Source organism: Rhagoletis pomonella, unplaced genomic scaffold (genome assembly GCF_013731165.1).
Source record: "Rhagoletis pomonella isolate Grant_MI unplaced genomic scaffold, Rhpom_1.0 Rhpom_scaffold_07484, whole genome shotgun sequence".
NCBI lineage: Eukaryota > Metazoa > Arthropoda > Insecta > Diptera > Tephritidae > Rhagoletis > Rhagoletis pomonella.
The window spans coordinates 1-8,033 of NW_023466011.1; the positions used below are offsets into that span (position 1 = coordinate 1).

Below are 8,033 nucleotides of genomic sequence, written 5' to 3' on the forward strand. Positions count from 1 at the left end.
TAAATCTCTGTCTCCAGCAATTACCTCCCCGAGCATGAAAATTAAGTTATTATAAGTTCAGGGCCATGTGGGACTGTTATAGGGAGCTGAAAAGGGAACCGATGCGTATTTGCCTGAATTAGGGCATGTTCACATGGAAAGCGGAAGCGAGCCGAGCGAAGTGAGGCTTTCAAATTTTTGTAGCTATGTGAAAGTGTTCTCACAGCAAGCATTTTCATAAGCGTTTTGGGGCTGAAACCAAAGCAGTTTTTGATTTTGAATTTTCTATTTAATTTTTCAGTTTCATGACGCTGCTGCAAACCATCGTATAGGCTTACAAGTATGGAAAGCGCCATTTTGTTTGTTTACATTTGAAAACAGCTGAGATCACCTGATTTTCAATTCTCTCATTCTCCGCACAGAGTTACATTCAAGTTTCAGAAAAAACTTTAAAATGTAAATTGAGAAATATTTTAGAAAAATGTGTTTTTATTCATTTGAATTCAATAAAAAAGAAATTAAAAATGCGTGCCAAGTCTTGCATTTCCAATAATAACGATAAATGTGTATGTTGCAGGCAATAATTTAAAATATTTGTGAAACTTATCGTTTTGCGCTAAAATACAACAATGTGTGTAAAATTCGTTGTCATTGCTTCTGTTTTGAATATCATATTCGTGCCTGCCGGTGGAAAAAAATAGGTAAATTTGCATTTATTTTCAAGAAAACATATCAGTTAAAATATATTTCTTTCCAGAGCGACATACGGACAAGTAAGATGATAAATTTGTATGATGAATATCGCGGAAAAACTTTTGTATCAAAATTTCTCTTCTAATTTGCATTTGAATTATGATATCAACAGGGATGATTTGGGACGTATTTTTTGAAGACAATTTTCTTATAAATATTGAGATTGTTGATTTATTTTAGAATTAAAAAAGGTAGTTTATATTAAAAAATATATTTACACTAGCTGTATGTAAATTAATTTTATTCCGAATTGAAACGATTTTAATGAATATTCATGGTTACCATTAATAGTAGTATGACAGTTAGATCTAAATGCATATTTGACAAGAAAGATAGAATACAAGATTGCGCCGTCCTGGCGGCGATGACATATCTGTACAAAAAGTAATAAAAGTCGAATTGGATGTTGAAAGAAAATGTGAGAACAGCAAATTTTCTTAATAATAAATTTTACGATAAGGAACGTGTTTTGATTGTGCTAATTTGTAATAGTAATGTAGTAGTAGTAATGTAGTATTCATAAACAATAAAGTAGCTTAAAAAGGCTTATAAATTGAAAAATGTTTGTAAACGGCAATTTAAAAAGCTTTTAAAATTTTTTATTTTTTATTAATAAGGCAATAAAAATATGTGATTTACAATAACTTTTAACAAAGGAAATACGAAATAAGGTGATTTTTGCGGAAGTGGGTATTAGTGAATTTCAGTGCATTTAAAGTTTCTGAGGTTTCGTTTACCTTTAGATCAGAATTGTCAAAATTGAGAAATTCAAAGTAGCGATACAATAATCATAGAAAAGAAGATTGCGCCCTGCTGTGATGATGAGTAAATTTACCACAATGAGGAAGAATATAACAATTAAGTGAAAAAATTTTATTTTTACAAATTTAGTGAGCAGTAACGCGTTTCAAGAACGATATTTCAGACAAATCGTTAATGAACAACTATCTTTCCTTCCCGTCTGCTTTGGTTTTGGCAAAAAAGTTGATAAGCTCCTGACGGCGATCAAGTCATTTCAACCATAAAATAATATTATTTGCAAGAACCATTCACTAAAATTTTAACTAACTTTTTATTATTTATTAATTCCTTTTTGATATTCAGCAACAACAAGATGGAAAAAAAATTATAAACCAAAATTAGTAATATTTTTATGAATGTAGCTGTAAAAGTTCACAGAGGAAACGCCGGAAAACAATGTATTGGCAACAACATAAAATTTATGGCAATTTAGATGTCAACAGAATAATAACTACGATAAAAAAGCATGAAAGAAGTGCGCGAGAAACGGTCAACAAATTTCTTATAAAATATTTTGATTTTTGCTGGGTGTAAATGAAAACTCAATGAGTATTAAGGAAAAGAAAAATTTGAAAATAATAAACAGAAAAAGAGATGGGTGCACAAACACTTTAGTTAAATGTTTTTCCCAAATTCTTAAAAAGTAAGCAAATCGATTTTTTTAATGTTACTTTACATCTATTACCTTTTTTATGAATACGGTCATAAGCATGTACCGTTTTTATAAATAAATCTTATAGCAATATGCTATAAAATTATTTATATACTTTTTGGCGAAATATGTAATTTTTCAACTTAATAGAAAAGCGTATTTAACCACATTACTTTTTTTTTAATATTGAATGGCGCAACACAACAACTCTTTTTGTTGCACGAAACCCTTGAACACGTGGCTGTCATCTATTTCTTCTGTTTCGACATTTCGGTATTTTGCATTTCTTTAATTTTGACGTCATTCGCATTGTCAGATTTTTGAAATTCGTTTTGGTTCGACATTCTGCTATTTCATAATTCTTTCATTCTCATGTCATTCATCTTCCATTTCTTACCTTCCATTGCCGTTCGCATCGTCGAACGTGGCTGTCAAACACTGCCGCCATCATGCTTTTCAGTTTGGCAGGCACGTCCGCTGTTTGGCAGGCACGTCCGCTGTTAGAAAGAGAATAGACAAAAAGGGGCATAGGATTCCATACTTGTAAGTAACGGGTGATTTTTTAAGAGCTTGATAACTTTTTTTTTAAAAAAAAACGCATAAAATTTGCAAAATCTCATCGGTTCTTTATTTGAAACGTTAGATTGGTCCATGACATTTACTTTTTGAAGATAATTTCATTTAAATGTTGACCGCGGCTGCGTCTTAGGTGGTCCGTTCGGAAAGTCCAATTTTGGGCAACTTTTTCGAGCATTTCGGCCGGAATAGCCCGAATTTCTTCGGAAATGTTGTCTTCCAAAGCTGGAATAGTTGCTGGCTTATTTCTGTAGACTTTAGACTTGACGTAGCCCCACAAAAAATAGTCTAAAGGCGTCAAATCGCATGATCTTGGTGGCCAACTTACCGGTCCATTTCTTGAGATGAATTGTTCTCCGAAGTTTTCCCTCAAAATGGCCATAGAATCGCGAGCTGTGTGGCATGTAGCGCCATCTTGTTGAAACCACATGTCAACCAAGTTCAGTTCTTCCATTTTTGGCAACAAAAAGTTTGTTAGCATCGAACGATAGCGATCGCCATTCACCGTAACGTTGCGTCCAACAGCATCTTTGAAAAAATACGGTCCAATGATTCCACCAGCGTACAAACCACACCAAACAGTGCATTTTTCGGGATGCATGGGCAGTTCTTGAACGGCTTCTGGTTGCTCTTCACTCCAAATGCGGCAATTTTGCTTATTTACGAAGCCATTCAACCAGAAATGAGCCTCATCGCTGAACAAAATTTGTCGATAAAAACATTTCGAACCGAACACTGATTTTGGTAATAAAATTCAATGATTTGCAAGCGTTGCTCGTTAGTAAGTCTATTCATGATGAAATTTCAAAGCATACTGAGCATCTTTCTCTTTGACACCATGTCTGAAATCCCACGTGATCTGTCAAATACTAATGCATGAAAATCCTAACCTCAAAAAAATCACCCGTTATATACCATGGTGGAATAATACAAGGTGTTGGATATTGACAGCGTTCTCGCTCTAATCCGCCATCTTGACTCCCTTAGCAAAATCGATGTTTCCCTCTTGAAAAAACTACATTTTACCGCCTTAAAAAAAGTACTAAACTAAAACTAAAAGTAGGGAATGAGCCTATTCTAAAACTGATTTGCAATCACTGAACAATTATTTGACATTTAATTTATTCTTATTCGTTGACAACGGAAAATTAAATAACAAATTTTAAACTTTAATTCTACAAAAAACGTGGGCTTTGTGTATTCTCCAAAGGATTTACAGCGAGATGGGCGCTGTTTTCAGGCACTCACTGAGGGAAGCTTGAATTACTGCTGCGTGAGGCAAAATACGCCTATAATAATTTACAATACCGAGGAAGCGGCGCGAGTCAACAACTGTTTGAGGCTTTGGATAACTTTTTCCTCAGGAGGCTGGTAACAATGCTGGCTCACAGAATAGCCTAAGTAGACTACTTCACTTCCACCGATATGGAATTTTTTTATGTTGATTTTTAAGCGAAAGTCTCCTGCAGTGCGCCAGCCACCGGACTCTTTGGGCATCATGTGGATGGGACTTGTCCATTGATTGCGTGTTATGACACCATGATGCAGCAACAGATTAAAATCTTCTTTTGCGGCGTTTAACTTCTCACCAGTGAGTTTGCGTGGGCGCTCGTGGACTGGGGGACCATTGGTGACAATGTGGTGTACGGTTGTTTCACTATCGACATTTGGTGCAGCATCACGTAGTGTGATCTCTATGTAATCCTTCAACAGGTTAGCTTAGAATGCGTCTGACTTGCTTTTGGACAAATTCGACGTAGGGTGCACAATTGTCGCGATGCTGTCAATTTGTATAAATTTATACCAAACTCGGTGCACTTAATTATCTTGGCATAGAAAAGCAATACGTTTAAATTACGAAAACTCCGACGTTTCAGTAATTGTGGACCCTAATTTACTCCAAGTTAATACTTACAACATGCATTTAACAATAAATAAGACTGTTATATTACTGTAATTATTACAAAAATGTAGTTTTATTACATTTTCTTACTTTTACTGTGATACATATTTGAATTATCTAATTCCCTGAATTAAAGTGGAATCTGATATTTTTAACCGGTGACCACCCTGGGAGGTTGCTAAAAATAAAGCGTTTTCAAAACCATTTCCGATGCCCATATTGCAGCAATGCATTTAATCTTCCAACCTAGATACGAACACGTAAGTATGCGTCCTCCTACAATCGGACCACGGCAACATGGAGTCTATCGATGTCAAACGTTAAGTTTCTTGTTTCTTGTTTGTTTGTAACTATTTATATGCAAAATTTGATATGAAAAATAGTACCAAATTTCGTACTACTTCGCAAAGCGGGCTTTTTTTCTTCCCGTTTCTCTCGTGCTTCCATATTACAACCTTTTGTAAGGGAGCCGTCGACATGAGCTGTCACTACGTACAACACCTTGTATAATTCCACCATGAGTATATACCATGATTCAATAATACAAGGTTAGATAATTATTGACAGCTGCGGTTTGACACTCCCTTACAAAAGGTTGCATTTACGAAGGACAGAGAAAGGGCAAGAATGCAATCCCTTGTTGCGAAAATGGTAGTAGAAAAGTACGCAAAGTAGGCAATTAGTAGTGAAATTCCTTTTGTAAATTCTAATATATTTGCAGGAAATCTGGCATTTTAAACGAAATGTTGGATGTAATATTGATTTATCTACGTGAATTATGTAATTTATATGCTATTTAGCTGTATAAAAACTGCAAAATGACTCAAAATTAAAATAAGACTACTATGAGATTGATGTAAATATCCAATGCTTATCTTTTTATCAGTTAAATATGCTTCATATGCATATACAAATAAACATATTGCACAAAATCGTATACTTTTATTTCACACCAAAGCTACACTGTTATTTGAACATACATATTTGAATTAAATCTTTACAGATCTATCGTATCTGGATAAGAATCCAGAAGCTGGTGATAAATTTAAGGAAATTTCATTCGCATATGAGATTCTTTCTGATCCAGAAAAACGTAAAATCTATGATCGCTTAGGACTGAAAGGCCTGCAAGAGGGCAGTGATGGATTCGGTGATGCCGCCGAGTTCTTTTCGCATTGGTTTCTTTCAGTGGAGGTCATAATCATGGTGGAGGCGGTAGCGGCGGCGGTGCCGCCAATAGTCGTGCCCGCCAAGCAGCGCAAGTTGTGGTAAAGCTAGAACTGACTCTAGAAGAAGTATACAATGGCAACGTTTCCAAGCCTGTTGAATACAAACGTACTTCCTATTGTGCCGCATGCGACGATGAAGGCGGGCCTAAGATGACAGTGGAGCAATGTAAGGCCTGTAATGGCACGGGACGTACGGCAAATTATTCTTTTATGGGTGCCTTTGTGAACGCATTTGAATCTGTAAGCATACACAACAAAAAAGAAAAACATAAATTGCTTGTTAATTTACTTGCTTTTGTTGTATTTTTGCAGAGCTGCCCGTCTTGTTATGGGCGTGGCACCACCATACCGGAGGGATTTCGTTGTATCACCTGAAGCGGCAGTGGTTTGGTGGAAGAGGAGGTAAAGCATGAAGTGCCTATAGAGAAAGGTGCGCCAAATATGTTAAAAGTACTATTCCACTCTGCGGGCAATCAACCGCTTGTCGGTTAACGTGGCGATCTTATTGTCGCCTTAGTGCAAGCTGAACATCCGATATTCATACGACGCCAGAATGATCTCTTCCTGCGCGATATACACATAAATATCACGCAAGCGCTATGTGGATTCGTCCATTGTTTCCAACACTTAGATGGACGTACATTATGCATCACAAACAAACCGGTCGATGTTATAAAACACAGTGAACTGAGAGTTGTCACCGGTGAGGGTATGCCTATGCGCAATAATCCCTTCGAGCGCGGAGATCTTTTCGTCGAATTCAATATTGACTTCCCCGATGATAATTTTGCGACCTTAGACCAAATACATTTGCTGGAGACGCTCTTACCGCCTCGTCAACCCTTCACAATGCCCGAAGATGCTGAGGAAATGGTAATGATGGATGTTCCACCATATGGAGAAGGTGTTTCTGGTGGGGCACATGGTGGCATGGATGAAGATGACGATGATGGTCAACCACATTTCGAAAGCGTACAATGCCAAACAGGCTAAAGCTGATTATACCACCATACTTATATACATAAATACATATATCATTATATAGTGTGTGCGATGGAGATTATGTGACGGCATAAATTTTGCGTATGCAGTGCAAGAAGGCAGCTCATCTTACAGAGTCTAACCAATTTAACAAAAAAAAAAATGTAATACGAGCAATGATAGAAAAAAATAATGCATAATACTTATGCACCGTGTGCTATATTCAGTCAGCTCTTCTATTATTTCTTCTTTTTTGGACCTAACAAATTTTTGCAGCACCTCTTTAAACGTTTTGTTTGACTTGCACGCTTTCATCTACATACTTTATAATTAAAATAATATGCTATGAATGTTTAAACTAATCAACTGACGAACGAGAACACAAATTGGATTCGATGAAACGAAAAAAAAGCTAAAACAAATTTTATTTGGTTAACAATTCAAACCTGTACACTCTTAGTTTAACGAAAGATATTTAAATTAATAAGTATTGAAATAATTAATAATAATATCAACATTCCCGATGGAATAACGGAATGTAATGAGCAAACATGGCTGTTTATTTGCTATATAATTACATTACCGGATGTTTGTATTGAACCAAAATAGATTCTTCATTAAATAAGGGAAAAGGTGACAATTGAAGGGATATTTTATAAGAAATAATGCTAATAATTTTTTATCTAATAACTTAAACAGGGTTTGTAAGCGTAATGACACTGACAATGGTACAACGGCGAAGCCCGGTTGTCTCCAAAACAAATTTGACAAGTGATAACGATAATTCGTCCCAAAACATACCCACTCTGTCGGCAACAATAACTCGTCCCTAGGTGCTTAATAAATTATCGTACCCTTTTTTAGAATTGCTATCAAAAGAAGCAGGTTAATTGACAAAGGGAAATACATCTAGCGTCAACAGTGGAATTCTGACATTCGCTACTCTGAATTTTCCTGGCCAAAATTCTATAAATGAAAAGCAGTGGGGATGAGAGTATACAACTTGGGAAGAGTAACAGATAGAATGTGTAATCAGCCAAATCTGGCAGTATGTGAGGCACGTAACTAGATGTTGCAATGTTGTTAAACGCGCCAGCTATTCTTTTGGAGATTTTTTTTTGCAATTAAAACTAGCGATAGCGAATGTTGGAATCCGGCT

At 35.9% G+C, this 8,033-nt stretch overlaps 1 pseudogene; it reads left to right on the top strand.

Annotated features, from left to right (window-relative positions):
• The first annotated feature begins 5,667 nt into the window (after positions 1 to 5,667).
• LOC118755810 lies at positions 5,668 to 7,480 on the top strand (annotated as a pseudogene).
• Positions 7,481 to 8,033: the final 553 nt, after the last annotated feature.